Source organism: Mus caroli, chromosome 7 (assembly GCF_900094665.2).
Source record: "Mus caroli chromosome 7, CAROLI_EIJ_v1.1, whole genome shotgun sequence".
Classification (NCBI taxonomy): Eukaryota; Metazoa; Chordata; class Mammalia; order Rodentia; family Muridae; genus Mus; species Mus caroli.
The window spans coordinates 70,265,233-70,284,187 of NC_034576.1; the positions used below are offsets into that span (position 1 = coordinate 70,265,233).

The window sequence follows — 18,955 nt, forward strand, 5'->3', positions numbered from 1 at the left end:
ACCAGGTGCCATTTCTTCTCAGAAGGCCACTGCCCAGGGCCCCAGGCTGCCCCCTAGTGGCCAGAGACCGGTTAAAGCCCCCTAGTTCCTCCTTGTGAATAGAACTTCCTCTGCCCTAGCCCTTACAGTAGTGTAGAAGGCCACCCCACGCCCACCCCACCCCCCTCGCTCGTGTAGAATTGCATATAGTATAGTGTGGTGTGCTTTGAATCTCAATCTGCCTGCTCGGCCCGTGCTGTGTTCTGTGCTGTGTCCATACGCTGCTGCGACCCCTCCCTGTACTGACTTCTCTATAAAAGCTTCTCTTCGCATAGTCACGTAGCTCCTGCCCATCCCCCTTCCGATATCTCTCGCAAGTTTTATACTCTAATATTTATATGGCTTTTTGCTTTGAAAATTAAAAATAAAAAAGACACGATATCTATAAGAAGCACACTTTAGATTCGAAGGCACAGCTACGCTTTAAGTCAAAGGAGGAAAAAGCACAGTAGCAAACAACAACCACAGAGAAACGAGGTTAATTTTCTAATTATCTATCTATTATAGGATATGAGTTCCTATAAGAGATAGAGGAATATTTCATAATCGTTAAATGATCGGTAATTCAGGAAGAATCAAACAATAATTACAAGTATACAGATACATAATGAAAACTCAAAATGAAGGGACAAAAACAACACAAGTGAGAAGAAAAAGTATCATTTCAACAATGACAAGGGAGCATGTGACACACCACTGTCACCAACCCACAGAGGCACAGCTCATGAGAATGGCAGGGATACATGGACTCAAGCTTTGCCATCAAGCAAGCTGCTCTTTTGACACCCTAGCAACCACACCAGAAAACACACTCTGTCTGAGCACATGATGCATTCTCCAGGGCTAACAAGGCACTACACCACTAAGTCTCATATTTAACAGGACTGAAATCATACAGAGGAGGCACTCTGACCAAATGGACATTAAAGTAGAAAGAAATCTGGGGAATCCCCCAAATACTTGAGAATTAAGCAACATATTTCTAAATAACCAACAAGTAAAAGAAATTGGAAAGAAAATTAGAAAATATTTTTGAGCAAATGAAAACAATCCAGACAAAACACCCAGAGTGACAGGAGGGTGACAGGGGCGTGGCAGAGGGTGGCTAGAGCTTGGCAGCTCTCACTAGGAAAGCTCCAGACATGCTCCCGAAGCTCCCATCACGAGACGATGGAGGAAAAGAAGTGAACACTAACCATGGGAGAAGTGTGGAGGGCAAACTAAAGCTGCAACAATGAAGGAGAAAGCTCAAAACCAGAAATTCAATGAAAACAAAAGTCAGCTCTTAAAACCCGACAAAGCTTAGGCAGGTTGCGTGAGAGGGAAGAGGGGGCACAAACTGCTAAAATGGAACAAAAGATGGGACAGAACAACAACTTCTTCAATAGGTGTACAAACTCCAGCATGCTCATACAGTCTACTGTTACTTAGAAATAAACCCAGATGAATCTCACGTGACCAAAGGACACACACTGTGTGCTCCCAGTTGCCATTATCTGGGAAAGCCTAAACTCCTGAGCTAGAAAACAGACCACGGACTGATTGACGGAGCCTGAGGGGGTGGACTCAGGCTGGCTTGTATGCAAGGAATATGAAAATATTCTGGGAAGGAGAGGCACTACAAATCTCATACACCTGACTGGATCCTAGAAGACAGAGTTTTCTGTATGTTAAAAAACAAACAAATCCCAAGAATTATCTTAATTTTGTTTGTAAAGTTATCTTTATTATAACTGTTATGCAAATAATACAAATGCTTATTAAAGCAAAATTTTAAAATTCATATACTGACTTTCTGAACATTTTAAATCAGTACAATAGTTATTCTGAGTATAAATTCAAATAATTTAGTTTAGCTGCTTTTATTTCAATGAAAAAGACTGGTAATTTTCTAAAAGAAAGTTATTTTTAAAAGTCTTTTTGCTCTGTCCTTATCATGTGTTGTGTGTATATACATTCACAAGTGCCTTCCTCAGTTGCTTTGAGGTTTTGAGGCAAGGGCTCTTAGTGAACCTGGAGTTCACAGGCTCAGTCCGACTGACTGGCCAGGGAGTCTCAAGAGGTGGAGCTCCTGTCTCCAACACCCCAGCACTAGGGCTACAGATGGATGCTGCCACCCTTGCCTTTTTATGAGACAGCTGGGATTTGAACTCAGGGCTTTACCCTTATGTGGTAAGTCCTTTACTGGGTAAGCCAGTCCCCCAGCTCCCCGCTTTATCATTCTTGATACTGAAAGGGTTTATAATGAAAGTGATTTAAACTAATAACTTTAATATTTTCAAAAGCTTAAAGTTATTTATCGTGGTGCCACCTAGAAATCAACACAGGACTGTACTCACAGTAACAACATTCTCACTCCCCTGGGGATGCTTCAGACTCCTCCCCTTTTCAGCTGGGTCTTCTAACCACACCTCTTTGGCCCTGCTCCACCCCTTCCCTGAAAGTAGCCACCACTCTGTAAAACCATTTCCTTAATGACTCTTAGCAATCCTAACTGTTGGTCGCTGTTTACCTTTATGCTAAATATGCAATTCCTTAAAACTTTTCAGCCACGAGGATCTTGAAGACAACTTTGCTGCTGCCACAGTCATTATTGAGACCAAGCATAGAAATAACATCTGGTGCCAATTTCAAAGAAAAACAGCAAGTCCCCTTTAAATAGTCATTCATGGGTGAGCACTGACCTAACCTAGAATTTAAATGGAATGGGAAGGAAGCCACCCACTCCAGGCCATCGCAGCGGCCACACAGAGTCAATAACAAGGCTTGCTATTTTCAAGGTTGGCTCTTTCCGGTGCCACTAAAAACAGCTCAGACTTAAGCTCCGTCTGCATCCCAGGCTAAGAAGAACATGCAGAGAAATAAAAGCCAACATTTCAATGCCAGGCTCCTTCTCAGCACAACACATTTCTCTCTCAGTCATTCACATCTTATGGTACGGTTTTAGAAGGTATTTCTTGGCTATCTAGATATGAACAGGCTAAAACTGCTTGTTAACTGCTATGTATTATCAGCAATTAAACTTTGGGCTATTTACTTAGTTATTAGTACCTTTAATTTGCTGTAAGCAACCAAATATCTGTTTAAAAAAGAGAATAACCCTTACCTCTGGAGATCAATTACATAACTATATAAAATGTACCAGATAATTAAATTCAGCAACACAAGGCAGAAAAAGAAGCATTTCTAATTTCTGTTTATCATACTCTAAAATATTCTCAATGGACACTCACTCTGCATATAGTCAATTTTGTGATTTTATGGTTGACATCTTATTACAGAAACAACTTTAAACACATTATATGTGTTTTGTGTCTAACAGAGAAAAGGACTCTTAAGAGCCATGTGTCTTTCAGAAACTCAGTATTACTTTTCTTGGAAAAAATTGAAACATACACATGTATAAAGCACAAAGCGAGCATGTGTGTACATACATGCACACACACGAAAGCACACAACCCCCCACATACACCAGCACAATACACATAAAACAACCACAAAACCAGCTCAGGGATAACTGATGTATTAGTGCACCTAAAAGTAAAATTCCACCGCCAGGCAGTGATGGCGCATGCCTTTAATTCCAGCACTTAGGAGGCAGAGGCAGGCGGATTTCTGAGTTCAAGGCCAGCCTGGTCTACAGAGTGAGTTCCAGGATAGCCAGGACTGCACAGAGAAACCCTGTCTCGAAAAAACCAACAAAACAAAACAAAACCAAAAGTAAAATTCCAAGGCTTAACAGTATGCAATCACCAACTCTGCAGCCTCTTAGACCTTGCTTGTAACAACTAGGATCAGGCCTGAGATACATTCTAAAAGTCATTTTTAAAAAGGCAGAATTCGTGTATCTTAATCTGTTTCTCTGACAAGAGAAAGTCCTTAGACCTCAATTACTGTACAGCTGCATGTCACTCAACCAGGGTATTATCCAAGAAATGAATCACAGGCAATTTGTCATCCGAATATCATAAACTGCAAGGGCACAAGGCTAGATGGTTTCGTCTGTGTGCACACGTACAGTGTATGGCAGCCTATGGCATCTGGACCACAAACCTATGCACCATGTACTGTACTGAAAGCTGGTGGCAATGGCAACACAACAACAACAGCTACAATGTCACTATGTGCTAGGAAAACATCACTTCATTATCTTATGCAGTCCATCACTGGTTGAACTTACTTTATGTAGTATATGATTATACCTGCATTTTTAAAAATCAGAACTGATTATTCCTATTATCTACTTAATGTCTGGACAAATCCTACGCAGAGCATACATATTACCTATCAGTTTAGAGATATAGTCTCAGTATTTTAATTTTGTGGTATGTGTGTCTAATTATGTATGTGTGTGTGTAGATGTAGCTATGTGTCTGTGAGTACAGGTGCCCCATGGAGACCAGGGCCATCAGATTCCAGCCGCTGGAGTTACAAGTTATTGTGCGCTGATGACGTGGTACTGAGAACTGAACTTGAGTCCTCTAGAATAATATGTGCCACCTTGCTAGCCCTGTAAAGTTGTTTTAAATCCCCAGAGAAGGATAGGAAAGGAAGGAAAGCTCCCAACTAATTAAAAAAAATACAGAAACCAATTGTGCTAGGATTACAAACAAATCAAACCAATGAGGCTGTGACAATTACATAAGGGAATTCCTAAGCATACTGAAATGTACTAAAATAGTCATTTAACATAATCAATGCTTATAGTACCTCAAAGCTAATACAGATAAAATAAATCATCAACAGTAAGGGTGTAGACTACAGTAGATGGTAAAATAACTGAGGCCATTCACATAGAAACCAGGAAGAAAACGTGAGGCTACTGTCCTGTGCGTGTTCCCTGCTGTCTGAGAGACCCACCTAACATAAGAGTAAACTGCAATGGGATGAACGTGCATGTTTGATAATACTGCATCTTCTCTACACGACAGCAAGGTTAACTGTAGATCTACAACAGAACCCAGAAAAGAAGTCATTTGTAAAGATATCTTAGACATAAGAAATACCTAACAATACTTATCTCGGCATCATAGTGTCTTGCTAGAAACAAACAAAATTCCAATTCGCATTACCAAAAAACTCAAGCTTTATATTAACAAGCTCATAGAATCTTACTGAAAACTTTAAACAAAATCTCAAAAATACCATTTTTGGACAGCAAAAGTCAAATAAAAAAGCAAGCCTAAAATTAATATGCAATTCTTTTTGGAGTGGATGTGAGATTTATTACTGAACATAATTTGACAGAGTACAAGAGAGCACTGTGGAAGCCTTCAGAAACACAGGGTCTGCCAATTCGTCTACAGGACTGAGACTAGGGATATATTTGACCCTGTAGTCACCAGGAATGAGCTGCTTCTAGTGAACATGGCTTCATGTTCATCTGCATTAAACTTAGTGAGGCCTCACTTTTTCCAGATGTAGATATTTCTGGCAGCCAGAGAACTTGTCTCTACATAGAGCCTCAATCATATGTTTCTTATTCTGCAGCTTGGTGCCAATGGACACAATGGCCTGGCTGATGTAACTCCTATGCCCCAGGGCTTCCCAAAGGTACCACAGGTATCTGCCTGGAGCCTAGACTGGGGCAGCATTGAGATCAGAACCTTGAATAACTGCCAGAAAATTGTCTCCAAGGTCCCTCTGGGCAGCCTGCGTAGGCATCAGTCTGCATACAGTCCCAGGGTAGCTGCAATCTGTGACCAGTGCACGCCAAACCCCATGGGGAAAGGGACTTACTTGGTCAGCTTAACTGGCTGCAAAGTGATTCCAGTTATCAAATGGGTGAAGACTTAAAAGGCGTGTTCTCTATTGAAAAAAATCCCCTAAAAGTATGAGAAAGAAAGATACTAAGGAGTCTGAGTAGAATACAACAGACAAAGACATCTTTCAGTGTGAATATAAACAGCACTAAATACAGCAGTCTCTATATCTGTAGGGCGCATCAATCAGAACCGGAAGCTTAGGAGCAGCTGGAACCCGAGGAGCCAAGCAAACTACAGAAGAGTATGGAGGAAGCGAGGAGACACAAATCTGTTTGGGGAACAGAGATGCTGTGGTTTAAGCAGCGTGGAAGCCACTACAGTTTTGGTTCAGCCAGAGCAGGCACCTGTTAATTACCCTGATATCAAACCTGAGCACTAGAGAAAGCCTCAACACAAGAACCACGCCCCAGGATAAGACCTCATTTCCACTCACCCTGACAAAGCCAGAAGGCAGCTCTGAGGAGGGACTGAGGGAGCAGTTAAATCCTGCTGACTTAAAGTTGGAAATACCCCAGGATTTTCCCCCGCAGTTGCATAGCAATCACATACTTAATTGTGGACCAGAAGCACAAGGTAGAAATACAGTGAAAAGCTGAAGACTCATATCAAAATGAGACAGGTACTCAGATGATCAGGTTACTGAAAGGGTTAAACAAGATTTAAAAAAATATAAAAACACTACTGGATACCAAGACTCCGTTTCATAAACGTAGTTACCTGCAGAAAAAGCCTCAGCGTAAGCACAAGAACACACATGCAATACAGCATCTATCCTTACCACGTAAGACAACCAGGCATAACTGAGCGGCAGGACAGAACCAGGGTCAGCATGCTGGGGAGGAACACAAACTCACCGAGAGTTCCCAAGTACCAGCCACAATGCTGACTAATATAACAGCCCTTAGTGTCAAAGTGAAACAAGAAGAAACCCAGAAAGAACAAAATTCCCTAAACAAATGAAAACTAGACATACATTAAACAACAACAACAAAACCCAGGACAATATGGCCCACAGTCAGAGGCTGAATTAATAAGTCACTAGAACCTGTCCTAGACATAAACTAGGCATACTGAACACTGAATACTCCTAGTCATGCAAATGGAGGGCCTGCCAGGACAGGCCACCACTGTACACAACCACAAGGAGCTTGTTGTACATCACAGCTTTAGCATGCACAGGTTTGTCATCACTGAGAATTAATACCAGAAAGCACAATGAAAAAAAAACGATCATTTATGTGTTGTATAAATACAATGATGTATAACTTTAAAGTAAAAATCAATCAGTGGGACTGGAGAAATGGCTCAGCAGTTGAGAGCACTTGCTGCTGTTGATCTAGGTTCAGTTCCCAATACATAAAACTCCACTTACAGAGGATCCAATACCCTTTCCTGGCAAAAAAAAATGTATCCCTGCATACATGCAGTACACAGGTACACACACACACACACACACAGAGAGAGAGAGAGAGAGAGAGAGAGAGAGAGAGAGAGAGAGATACACACACAGATACTCACATTTTAAAAAATTAGCAATTAAGAAAACCTATTAACAAAGTACCTTGGAGCTAAGACGAAAGGATGGACCATCCAGAGAATGCCCCACCAGGGGGTGCATCCATAATCAACCATCAAACGCAGACACTATTGCATATGCCAGAAAGATTTTGCTGAAAGGACCCTGATATAGATGTCTCTTGTGAGGCTATACCAGTGTCTGGCAAATACAGAAGTGGATGCTCACAGTCATCTATAGGATGGAACACAGGGCCCCCAGTGGAGGAGCTAGAGAAAGCACCCAAGGAGCTGAAGGGGTCTGCAACCCTATAGGTGGAACAACAATATGAACTAACCAGTACCTCCAGAGCTTGTATCTCTAGCTGCATATGTAGCATAAGATGGCCTAGTTGGCCATCATTGGAAAGAGAGGCCCCTTGGTCTAGCAAACTTTATATGCCCCAGTACAGGGGAATGCCAGGGCCAAGAAGTGGGAGTGGGTGGGTAGGGAGCAGGGTGAGGGGAGGGTATAGGGGACTTTTGGGATAGCATTTGAAATGTAAATGAAGAAAATATCTAATAAAAAATTGAGAAACAAAGCCAAAGTACCATATTTATGAAAGATAATTATTTACAGGGCTGTCTTAAAATCAAACATAGCTACATATATGAAATCTGAGAATCATAAGAAACCATTTGACTCAATTGTGTCTAAGTGTCAAGCTTATCAATAAATCCCAATTAAAAATGTTTAGGTTAAAAGATACTACTTTAATTAAGAAAGCCCCCTTTGCACATGGGACAGCCGACAGAGACAGGAGCCTAGCACAGCAGCCCTCTGAGAGGCTCTACCCCGCAGCTGACTGAGACAGATGCAGATACCCACAGACAAACACTGGACAGTGTTCAGGGATGCCTATGGATGAGTAAGGGGAAGGACTGAAGGCCCTCAAGGAGATGGCAACCCCACAGGAAGACCAACAGTGTCAAGTAACCTGGACCCCTGGGAGTTCCCAGAGACTGAGTCTCACCAACCAAACAGTACACACAGGCCAGTCAAAGGCCCCACTTCCACCCCCGCACATTGGTAGCAGAAGGATGCTGTGTCTAGCCTCAGTGGGAGAGAATGGGGCTAATCCTGCAGAGACTTGATGCCCAGGGAGATAGAGGACTGCCCTCCCAGAGGTGAAGGGGAGGAGGAACGGGGGGGAGGAACTCAGCTGGGGGGGTCACCATTTGGGGGTATAAATAAATAAATAAATAAATAAGAAAATCACCCATTCTGATATTTTCCTGGTATTTTGTATATGATTACTCACTAGATCCCTACTCAGGACTCTTAAAAATAAGTTACTTCCCAGACACTGAGTATCTAACCAAATAATTTGGTTTTTAAAGTACCTGGCAAAATGCCACTGAGAATGTTGCAGGAAAAAACAAACCAAAACAATAAAACCTGCAAAACTAAAAAGTGCTTTCAATGGCAGCTGTAAGTAACTGCAACTGAGAGATGGCTCAGCTCTCGTCTTCAGACATGTTCTCTTTGAACTTTAAAAGCAGTTATTCTAAAACTTAGCTTCTTTATTATTACTTTGTATCAGTACATGGACGTTTCCTTGGAAAAGCTCTTTATCTCCTTCATTCTTCAAGACTCACGGAGACCACATTCATGGGTTCTCGTTTGTATTTTATTTTAGTGGTTGTCTATTGCAGATTTCTTCTAGGTCTGACTTTTTCCTCTCTATGGGGGTAGCACAAAGGATTTTCCAGGCTTTGACTTGCAGGAAACACTAAGTGCTCATTGTTGGCACAAAACCATTATAATCTGTCTCAAGATACAGCACAGCATCACAGACAAGAATACTTCTTTATTTCACTACTTTACAGACACAAACTAAAAGCAACCCATAGTCTGTCTTCTGAAAAGAATATTACAATGCTACTACTTTTATCTCACCTTCATAAACCAGGGAGATGTTTTAAGGAGAATGTATTTAGTGTATATACAACATTACCAAATTGGGTCATTTTGTTTTATTTCTTTGAAGTTTCCATAAGTAACTCCTTGGAAAATAGAGGAGTTGATGGTCCCTCCTGACTATAAACCACTTAAATATACAGGATTAAAAATCCTCCAGGGGCTACTGTGGGGAAGAGTGTTTGCTGTTCAAGCATGACATCCTGAATCAAATCCCCAACATCCAGATAAAAAAAACTAAGTGTGGCTGGCTGGGTATGTGTCCCCTCTAGCCCCATGCTATGCAGGGCAGAGACTGGATTATTACTGTGGCTTACAGGTCACCTGACTCATTCCAGGTTAAGTGATGACCCTGACTCAAGGCAGTCAAGTGGGAAGTAATACAAGATGTTGTTCCCCCGCCTCCACATGTGTGGACTTCCACTATTTTACACACACACACGCGCACACACACACACATGCACGCACACAAACTCTTTGTAAAGACTCAAGAGGAAACTCATGTTAGCAGTATCTGTAGGAAAACTACAGCTTCTGCATTTGCATGTTGGAGTAATGGATCTTAATTCAAAGTGACAGGGCTCTACTTTTCTGACTACTGCTTAGAATTAACACTGCAGAAGAAAATAAATATTCAACGACGACACCAAAGGTATGATGAAATACTATGGAGAGATGTAAACATTTACACTTTTCTATGCTGCATCAACTTTTACTTCTAAGCTCATTTTGGACATTTATAATAAAAATTAATTACTTTTTATTTATTTTATATTTATATGAGTATACTGTCACTATCTTCAGACCATTCTAGATGATTGTGAGCCACCAGGTGGTTTGCTGGGAATTGAACTTAGGACCTCTAAAAGATCAGCCAGTGCTCTTAACCACTGAGCCATCTCTCCATCCCCAATTAATTATGTTATTATAACAGTACCTCACACATTTTGAGATTCAAAAAAAAAAAAAAAAAGAGGGGAAAAAAGGTAAACACCTGTTACACTGTTTTGCTTTGTTTGGTTTTTTAAAAAATTGGTTTCATTTATCTAAGACTGATAACTCAGAAATGTATTAAAATTCTAAACACTGGAATCTTTAATAGCTCAGCTCATTGAAATTCAATCTAACAAAGACTAAACAATTTACTAAATGTATTTACTTAGTTGATTCAAACCCATACTTCTGAGGGTCTTGCAAGTTCTGTTATTATAAAATAGAAAAATTTTAAGTTTGTATAGTTTGTGTCAAATGTATTGCAGAAATTTGTATTGTGCTTCTAATGATAATGCATAAAAATGTATTTATTTAGATTTCTATTTAATTTTCCTAGCCATTAAAAAATCCCTTCATGGGACTATATTTGGCAAAACAAACAAACAAACAAACAAACAACCCTAGTCCCTATGTATCAGAGTTCAATGCTTTACTGTGGTCTGTAGATATTTCCTCTGAACTGTATGTACTAAGAGAGCTTGTAAGAACTAAATCCCAGGAGGTAAGGACCATGGACTAAAGTGACCAAGGAACTGTGTGTATAGAAAGGATAGTGGGAGTCCCACACAGGCACTCATTTCCCACATTTATCCTGAGCTTGACTCATCCTATGCTATGAACTAATAGTCCAGTAGAACATAAGAATTAAATCAAACCTGGGCGGCCGTGCATATCTTTAATCCCAGCACTCGGGACACAGAGGCAGACAATCTCTGAATTTGAGTCCAGCCTGGTCTACAGAGTGAGTTCCAGGACAACCAGGGCTACACAGAGATACCCTGTCTAAAAAAAAAAAAAAAAAAAAAGAAACAAGCAAATCAACAACAAAAATTAAGTCAAAACAGCATTCAAAAAAGCAACCTAGGAAAAAGAACTCCAACATGCTAATATAGAATTGCTGTGTTAATTTTATCAAAGGTTGGTGAGGACAGGCACTGTGGAGTTCACGGAGCAGTACGTGAGGCATGTTCTCCTGAGGACAGCCTCACCAACACCAGCTAGGTCAATGCACTCAGGTTCTGAAGGGTTTGGGAGAAATTCACACCCTACATGTCTCACTCGCACTTACAGAGCAGTTACCAAGTCAAACACCGAGCAGGCTCCTAGGAGGTTTTAGAAAATGCTGACAATCAACACTGTAAGAGACACCTCCTCCATCTGCTCCTTCAGAGCTTAACATTTAAATCATACTTTTATATTCCTCTTCTTTCCTTCTAAAATTCCTTTTAAAAGATAAATCAATTTTACTTTATGGGTGAGTATTTTGCCTGCATGTCTGTATGTATGTGCATGCTTGGTGCCCTCAGAGACCAAAAGAGGGCATCGGCTCAGACTTGAACTTGGGACTCTGAAAGACTAAAAGGTGCTCTTAACTACTGAGCTTTCTCCAGCCCCTCTAATCTGATTTTCATATAAGAAAGACAGTCTATCTGGATTCTGCTAAAAGCAAATGAGAATGGGACACTGCCCCTGAGTTTATTTGTGTTGACATTGTCATTATAATAATTGTGCATGTGCAATCTGTGAGGCCCTGGTTATAACCTTAGACTGTGAGCATCACACATATACCGCCTCCCTCTAGGCATGTACCATTCAGTCTCTTCTGGCTCATATTTCCAAACCAACAGTAGTAGTAATTAAAAAGTTTACTCAGCATATAGAATAAGCCATGCTCATAAACCCCCTTAAATCCTTCCATAAAAATACGACTTTTATTATTTCTAGACAAGGGTTTGCACCACAGAAACTCTTCATAATGCAAGCCACAGTCACAGCCAACGAAACTAAAGAAAAAGTCACCACTCTGGTTTGAAAAGACTGGACAAAACCACATACAACCAATGTCAAGACAATTGTGACACTTCCTCTCTAGCCACATTTTAAATAAGCAAAACAATACACGTGGCAGATGTCCTTCTGAGTAGCTATAAGTGTAATGAATATTATTTGTCCCGGTTTGCTTTAGACATGTATGTAGCCCAGGCTGGCCCACACTGACCTACTCAGGCCTTAACCTACTAAACTACTTAAAGGGCTCAAGTGCTGGGGTTATAGGTGTGTGCAACCATACAACATATGAGATTATTTTTATATACCCTTAAGTTTAGAAATACATCAAGGGGGCTACATTAAAAAAAAAAGCTTACTGGATGAAACCGTATAAAAGTAGAATTAAAATGTGTTATGGTTTATGGGAAACATGGGTTAGTTCTATAAGTAGTTCTGTTGAAAAGTACTAATTTTTTTTTAATCCAAGTTTTTACTTGTGATACTTTTTTGTTGCAAATTAACATTTTAAAACAAGGAGTCTCACCAGTGAGAAAGAGATTGGCAGAAGGAGAAGGTGGTGTTCCTGGCATGCTTTCTGTGTGGTCAGGGCTTGGGATGAACAGGGCATAAGATATTTTCTTATTCATGAACAGGATCATAGTTGGTACTCAACAAATTTATACCACAGGCTTTAGATAGATTCAAACCTTTCTACATGTTCGCTTTCATTAATTACCAGGTAACAACAGCTATCCTGTGTTAACTGTTAGGAAAGTTTAAATGATATGATTGGTTTAAAGCATATGGACTTATATCTGCATGTGAATCTGCAATTATCTCAAAATTAAAAATTAATTTTCAAAAGGCCCACAGAATGCCAGTAGCAGTATGGGCATATGCTCCTGTAATCTGTCCCCATCATAAAAGTTTAGACTTGCTTAGGAAACTGGAAATTCATAAAGCCTACAGTTCAAAAGTAAGAAAACCCACTAGGATCAGTGGCTCAGAAGTGGGTACTCAGCATCAGAGATACAGAACAGCAGCTCACAGTGTAGTAAGCTGTACAACAAACGCACGTTTCCGTGGTCAGAGCTGCTGTCTGCCTAACACTCTGGTCCTCTCCGCTATCTGTAAGTCACTAGTCAGCACTGGAATTACAAGCTGCTCTCCAGCAATTGGTGCAATAATTGCATGTGCACTAGTCTGAATCAATGCCCTATTACAAAATCTATTGCTTTCATTCTCTAAAGTTGAGAATCTATGTAAACAAACTCATCTTAGCTTTTATTATCTTATTCCTTTGCATTAATGAAAAGAAAACTGATGTTAAAGTCCTAAGTAAGGAAAACTCAAAATGTGAAGCTGTACACATATTGTATTGTTTTCTAGGGAAATTATAATTAGAGGTTTACATTTTACTTTGATTATATGTTTAGAAATGAAGCTACAAGAATGGAAAATTCAGTTGTCCTGAAGGAGCCACATTTTGGAAAATTCCAGCTATATAAAAGAAAGATTAATAAAGCTATGTTTTCACTGAGAATAACTGGTTAATGAATGACAAGCAGAAAGCTTGCTTCAGCTTCTCCTCAAGAGAAACAGACACTAGAAAACCCCAGAGAAGCCCTAGGTGGATAGAAGCTGCTTCCATATCTGATGGACCATGGGACACTGGCAAGTTCCTGCCAGTGACACACCAGAACTAAGCATGGGAACAAGTGCCACAAAATTCTGGACAAAAACTGGTTTGTACAGCTCCACAGACTCCTTAGCTGTTTAAAATAACTACTTAAGCAAACAGCTTGGGGTACTTTACAAGTCTAGCAGCCCAGGACACGGGAACACAATGTGCTTTCGGCACCAAAAGCAAGCATAAACCATTGGACAACTAATTAAAAACAAGACAAACGGCCTCACCACCCAGCCCATGGAAAGCAACCCAACACAGACAACGACTTAGAAATGTTTGTTTGAACACAAGGGCACACAAGTTCAAAAACAAAACAAAAAAACCACACTAACAGCTTAAATCACATACACATTAGCCTTCACACAGTGATAGTAGGTGACTTTAATAGTGCAGTCTCACCAATAGACAGATTGTCCAGACAAAAACTAAACAGAAATGCTGGAGCTAATTGGCCAACAGATAACTTATAAAACCTTTTACCCAAATACAAAAGAATATGCCTTCTTCTCAGAAGCTCATAGGACTTTCTCCAAAATTGACCACAAACTTGGACACAGAGAAAGTCTCATCAGATACAAGAAAACTGAAGTGACACCCTGCATCCTAACTGACCGCCACAGATGGATTAAAGCTTGATATCAACAACGAAAGAAATAACAGAAAGCCTACAAACTCATGAAAAACTGAGCAACTCACTGAGTGAAAAAATGGATCAAGAATGAAGTCAAGCAGGATTATGCAACCTTTCTAGAGTTAGATGAGAATGAAAACACAACATACCCAAACTTATAGGACATGGTGAAGATGGTTCTTTAAGAGGCAAGTTCATAGCGCTAAGTGCCTACATGGAAAAATTGGAGAGATCTCATATTAGTAATTTAATAGCACACCTCTAGAACAAAAAGAAGAAATAACACCCAAAAGAAGCAGAGAGTAAGAAATACTTAAACTCAGATCTGATATCAATTAAATGGAAACAAACAAAATACAAAGAATCAATGAAACAAAGAGTTGGTTCTTTGAGAACCAGCAAACCCTTAGCCAAATTACCTAAAGGCAGAGAGAGAAGATCCAAAACCACACAATCGAGGCAAAAGGGTCATAAAGACATACTTAACAACCTGTACTCCACCAAATCAGAAAACCTCAAATCAAGATAAGATGAAAAAGACTTATAACTCCTCATAAAATTAAAAACTGTAATTAAAAGTCACCCAACCAAAGAGAGTTCAGGCCTCAATGACTCTAGTACAGAATTCTACCAGACTCACAAAGAAGAGTTAATGTCAATACTCCTCCATTATCACACAAAACAGAAACAAAATTAGTATTGCTTGATTCATTTTATGAGGCTGTAGTTACTTTGATACCTAAACCACATAAAGACCCAACAAGGAAAGAGAAATAAAGACTGGTTCCCTTTGTTAGCATAGATGCCAAAAGTCTCAAGAAAATACTGGCAAACTGAACCCAAGAACACACCAAAAAGTCATCTACTATGACCAAGTAGGCTTCATTCCACAGCTACAGGGATGGTTCAACATACAAAAATTGATAACTGTAATCCACCATGCAAACAATCTGAAAGCCAAAAGCCACATGATTAGCTCATTAGATGCATAAAAGATCTTCGACAAAAATTCAACACCCCTTCATAATAAAAGTCCTGGAGAGTAGAAATACAAGGTGTAGTGGTTTGCATAGGTATGGCCCCCAGAGATTCATGTGTTTGAATACTTGGCCAATGGCACTATTAGGAGGTGTGGCCTTGTTGGAGAAAGTGCTTCACTGTGGGTTTGGACTTTGAGATTTTCTATGCTCTTAGCATGAGCAGCGAAACTCTCAGTTCCTTCTCCAGCCCCATGTCTGCCTGGACGCTACTATGCTCCCCACCATGAAGATAATGGACTAAATATCTCTGAAACTATAAGCCAGTCCCAATGAAATGTTTTCCTTTGTAAGTGTTGCCTTGGTCATGGTGTCTCTTCACAGCAATGAAACCCTAACTATGACAACAAAGGGAAACACCTCAATATAGCAAAGGCAATTTACAGCAAGCCCATAGCCAACATCAACTTAAAAGGAGAGAAACTCAAAGAAATTCATTAAAATGAGGAACGAGACAAGGTTGCCCACTCTCTCCATATCTATTCAATATAGCACTTGAAGTCTTAGCTAGAGCAATGAGAAAACCAAAGGAGGTGAAGGCAACACACACGGAAAAGTATGACATCACAGTGTCTTTATTTATAGATGATAGATAGCATACACAAGTGACTCTTACAAATTCCACTGGGGACCTCCTACACCTGATAAACAATTTCATCCAAGTAGCCAGATTAAAACATTAACTCACAAAAATCAGTAGCCCTCCCTGCAAATGACAAACGAACTGAGAAAGAAACCAGGGAAATAATACCTTTCACAATAGCCTCCAAAATTATAACATATCTTGGAGTAACTCTAACCAAGCAAGCGAAAGACTTGTATGACAAAAACTTTAAGGCATTGACAAAAGAAACTGAAAAAGATATCAGAAAACAAAACAAAACAAAACAAAAAAATTCCATGCTTACAGGTTGGTAGGATGAACACTGCAAAAATGATCACCAAAAGCAATAAAGTCAACAAAATCCCCATCAAAATCCCACACAACTCTTCACAGATCTTGAAAGGACCATTTTAGGTTTCACATGGAAACACAAAAGATCCAGGATAGATAAAATACTCCTGAATAACAAAGATCTGCACGAAGTATCAACATTCCTAATTTCAAATTGTACTACAGAGCTATAATAATAAAAACAGCATAATATTGACACCAAGATAGACACACTGAGCAATGGAATTAAAAACACAGAAAGAAGTCCACATACCTGTGGTCCCCCAAGTTTCAATAAAGAAGCGAAGCCGGAAATACACACCAGGGTAAAAAAAAAGACAACATTCTCACCAAATGGTGCTGGTCAAACGAGACGAGCACATGCAGGAGAATGCACACAGGCCCACTTAGAACCTTGCATGGAACTCAGTTTCAAATGACCAAAAACCTTAGTATAGGCCAGATACACTGAATCTGATAGAAGACAAAGAGGGGGATACCCTTGATTGCATTAGCACAGGAGAAGACTTTATGAATAGAGCCCTGATAGCACATTCACTAAAGGCAAAAGCCTACTAATAAATGGGACCTCAGGAAACTGAAAGACTTCTGCAAGGCAAAGGACACCATCATTCGGACAGAGACAGCCTACAGAACAGAAAAAGAAATTTACCAACTAACTACACTTCTGAAAGAAGGCTAAATATCCAAAATATATAAAGAACTCAAAAAACTGGACATCAAGAAAACAGCCCAATTAAAAATGGTATACAGCTAAAAATAGAGAAATTGCAAAAGAGGAAACGCAAATGGCTGAAAAGCACTTAAAGGAATGTTCAATATCAGCCATCAGGGAAATGCAAATCAAAACTACCGTGAGATTTCATCTTACACAGACAGAATGGTAAGATCAATAAAACAAAAAGCTCATGATGGCGAGGTCATGGAGTAGGGGAAACATCTCTCCATTGCTAGTAGGAGTGCAAACTTGTACAGCCACTATGGAATTCAGTGTGCTGGTTCCTCAGGAAGGTAGCAATCGAGCTACCTCGAGAACTGGCTATGCCTCTTTTAAGCCCAAAGGATGTTTCATCCTACTACAAAGTCACTTGCTCAACCATATTTATTACTGTGCCAGATATTGAAAACCACCTAGATGCCTGTCAATGGATGAATGGATGAAGAAAATGTGGTACATTTATACAATTCAATATTACTAAGCCATTAAAATAAAACAAAACAAAATCAAAGCTGGGCAGTGATGGCCTACACCTTTAATCCCAGGACTCAGAAAGCAGAGGCAGGCGAGGCTAGCCTGCTCTTACAGAGCAAGTCTCAAGAAAGCAAGAGCTACACAGAGAAATCCTGTCTTGAAAANAAGTCTCAAGAAAGCAAGAGCTACACAGAGAAATTCTAAATTAAATAAAAAAAAAAAAAAAAAAAAAAAAAAAAAAGGACAACAACCAAAAAAGCTAGAAAAAAAAAAAAATCATCCTGAGGGAGGTAACTCAGATCCAAAAATACAAATGTGGTATGTTTTTGCTTATATATAGATGTTAGCTGTTATGTCATTGATAACCACACTATAATCCATATAACCACAGGATTTAGGAAGACAGAAGGGACTAGGAGCAGGAAGGGAGCCCCTTAGGAAGCAGAAATAGAATAGGTAGTTATGGATAGACAGGGAGGGGGAGGGAAGATGGGGACAAGGGAGAGAATATGGAGTAACAGCTAAAACTAAGGGTCATTTGAAGGGTTGTATGGAAACCTAATACAGTAGAGGCTTTCCCCCCCCACACACACACACAAACACAAACACATGCACGCTCTAAATAAAATGTCTCCCCAAATAACAGGAGAAACAGACTTCCAACTGGACCTCTCTCATAACCAAATGAAGGTTGCAGTGCCAAGAATGGATTACATCTAATCAAACTGTTGTCCAAAGAAGTTCCAATGGGCACCCCAAACAACCCAGGCTACTGCGAAGGCTCTCCATAAACTAAGGATGAGGCCCTACTGCTGCAGACCACGCTCACAGAACTTATTGGAAAATGGAGAAATCAAGCTGGAGCCTGCCTAGAGTTCTCACTCCTGTATACTAGTATTCATGAAACTAGAAGGTATTCTGTACACTTCCAAAGGAGAAATAAAAACACCAACCCAGCCACAACCCCTTCAATCTGTAAGAGCAACCTGCCAGCCAGATATGCTGCTGTGACAGCCGAACAAAGCACGTAGGAGTAACCAACCAATGTCTGAGGAGCCAAGGCAACTCCGAGAGATGGAAGCCATACCCAACACTGCCTGAGTGGCCAAGAACAAGAAACTAAACAGGAAGGGATGAGGGGAAAACCAAATAGGGAGCCGCTAGAGGAAAGTGGTGATTATAGAGGCACAAGGTCTTTGTGCTTAGAGACAAGCACTAGGAAACCAGGAATTTTTTTTTTTTTAGGTTTATTTTATTTTATGTGAGTACACTGTAGCTGTTTTCAGACACACCAGAAGAGGGTATCAAATTCCATTACAGATGGTTGTGAGCCACCATGTGATTGCTGGGAATTGAACTCAGGACCACTGGAAGAGCAGTCGGTGCTCTTAACCACTGAGCCATCTCT

At 40.1% G+C, this 18,955-nt stretch overlaps 1 protein-coding gene and 1 non-coding gene across 3 annotated transcripts in view; both read right to left on the reverse strand.

The window, feature by feature from the left end:
* The window catches only part of Lrrc28 (leucine rich repeat containing 28), a 130,979-nt gene that overhangs the window by 51,136 nt on the left and 60,888 nt on the right, over positions 1 to 18,955 (reverse strand). The window lies entirely within an intron of this gene.
* LOC115031612 lies at positions 5,664 to 5,801 on the reverse strand. Its single transcript, XR_003837287.1, has one exon. It is a non-coding gene; the product is annotated as a small nucleolar RNA SNORA70 (small nucleolar RNA).